The sequence below is a fragment of the Cryptomeria japonica genome, chromosome 2 (genome assembly GCF_030272615.1).
Source record: "Cryptomeria japonica chromosome 2, Sugi_1.0, whole genome shotgun sequence".
In the NCBI taxonomy this organism is placed as follows: domain Eukaryota; kingdom Viridiplantae; phylum Streptophyta; class Pinopsida; order Cupressales; family Cupressaceae; genus Cryptomeria; species Cryptomeria japonica.
In genome coordinates this window covers 430,383,296-430,385,080 of record NC_081406.1, presented here as the reverse complement: position 1 = coordinate 430,385,080, position 1,785 = coordinate 430,383,296, and the positions used below count along the sequence as shown (strand labels likewise).

Genomic DNA, 1,785 nt, shown 5'->3' with positions numbered 1-1,785 from the left:
GCCAGGGTCAGGGTGAGTGCCAATGTGGGTTCAAAGGTGCTAAGTTGGGTGCGAGGTTGGGTGCCAGGGTGGGTGGGTGCCAAGGTGTGCTAGGTGGAAGCTCGAGTGGGTGTCGGGGTGGGTCGGCATCCCATGGGTGTTGAGTTGGGTGCTTGATGGGTGCTTCTTATCTAGTTTTAGTCATCGAGACTCATTTCGAGCCTTAGAGGTCGTTTCTTGTCTGGTTGCCCTATCTTCGACCTGGGAACCCAATTTTGGTCCTCGGGTCCCATTTTTTTTGTCTCGCATCCCACTTTTGGCCTGTGGCCTTTTCGGGGTCGATTCTCATTTTGGGCATCAGAGCATGTTTCTTCTCCTTAAAACCAATATTTGTTTATTGCGTCTCAGAACACATTTTTGTTCTCATGGACCCATCATGGGTCTTGGAACGCATTTGTGGTCGTTGGGTCCCATTTTGCATCCCGAAACTTATTTTTGGTGCTTGATCCCTATTTTGGGTGCCCACCCTGCACCAGGTGCGCACCCGGGGCAAATCGAGCGCCTTGGTGCACCGGGGCAAGATCGAGCGTGCACCCGAGGCACCCCAAAATGCACCAGGGTGCACTCGGCCCACATGTGAGCGCAGGTCATTGTGCCTGAGGTGGTGTGCAGGCACCGCGGTGCAGATGGGACACTGCACGCACTTGGTCGGGTCGGGTGCGCACACGACGCCCCATCCAGGTGCACGTACGTAGGCCAGGCTGGGTGCACACCCGATGCCTGGGCGAGGTGCGCGTACCCGGGCAAGGTTCACACTTGGCAAACGATGTGTGCCTGGCGAGGTAGGGTGTGCACCTCGGCGGGGGTGGGTGGCTGGTGTGGATTCGCACGTGGGTCGCGGTTTGCTAAGTACACACTGCGACAAGCTCATAACGAGTGCGATCATACTAGCGTTAGTGCACCAGATCCCATCAAAACTCTGCAGTTAAGCGCACTTGGGCCGAAGTAGTACTGGGATGGGTGACCTCCCGGGAAGTCTCGGTGTTGCACCCCTTTTTAGTTTTTCATCGGGCGTCGCAATGCTATTTGAATTAACCTTTTGCCTGTTTGCGTTCTCGTCAGGGCTGGGCCGGGGTGCGGTGCCTACAATACCTCACGCACAGGGGCGACACCGAGCGCGCACTCGAAGTGCCTCAAGCACATAGGCCACGGTGCAACCCGGGCGTTATGTGCGCACCCCGGTGCGCCCAAGGTGTTGCGTGCGCACCCAGGTGAAATCGATGTGCACCTCAGCCAGTGTGCACTTGGTCGAGTCGTGCACGTTGGCCAAGGTGCACAACGATGTTTCTTACTCTAATGTTCCACACCAGATGCCCAGGATAGGTGAGCAAACCTTTGCAGGGCCGGGTGCGTGCCCAGGGTAGGTACACGCAGCTGGAGAGCACTTTAGAGTGCACTAGAGGTGCGCACCTTGGAGCACACTTAGGAGCGCTCCTTGGTGCACACCAATGATGCGCTCCGTTCAAAATTTTCCTGAAAAAGGCAAAAAAAATTGAGATTATAGAATTTCCCAATTGAGAGATTGTCAAAAAAAAAAAAAAAAAAAATTTGAAGGAAATGCGGGTGCCAAGGTGTGCGCACCCGGGTGCCCACCCTAGTGCGTAGCCCAGCCAAGGTGTGTGCAACAAGGCGCCCACCCTGGTGAAGGGGCATGCAAGGTGCGCACCCGGGGCAAACCGAACAATTAACACAACTTTCGACTTCGTGCGCACCAGAGGTGCGCGCCATGGAGCGCACGAGAGGTGT

At 56.0% G+C, this 1,785-nt stretch overlaps 1 non-coding gene across 1 annotated transcript; it reads left to right on the top strand.

Annotated features, from left to right (window-relative positions):
- Positions 1–913: 913 nt before the first annotated feature.
- On the top strand, positions 914–1,032 carry LOC131062042 (5S ribosomal RNA). The gene has a single exon (XR_009110667.2). It is a non-coding gene; the product is annotated as a 5S ribosomal RNA (ribosomal RNA).
- The last annotated feature ends 753 nt before the right edge of the window (positions 1,033–1,785 follow it).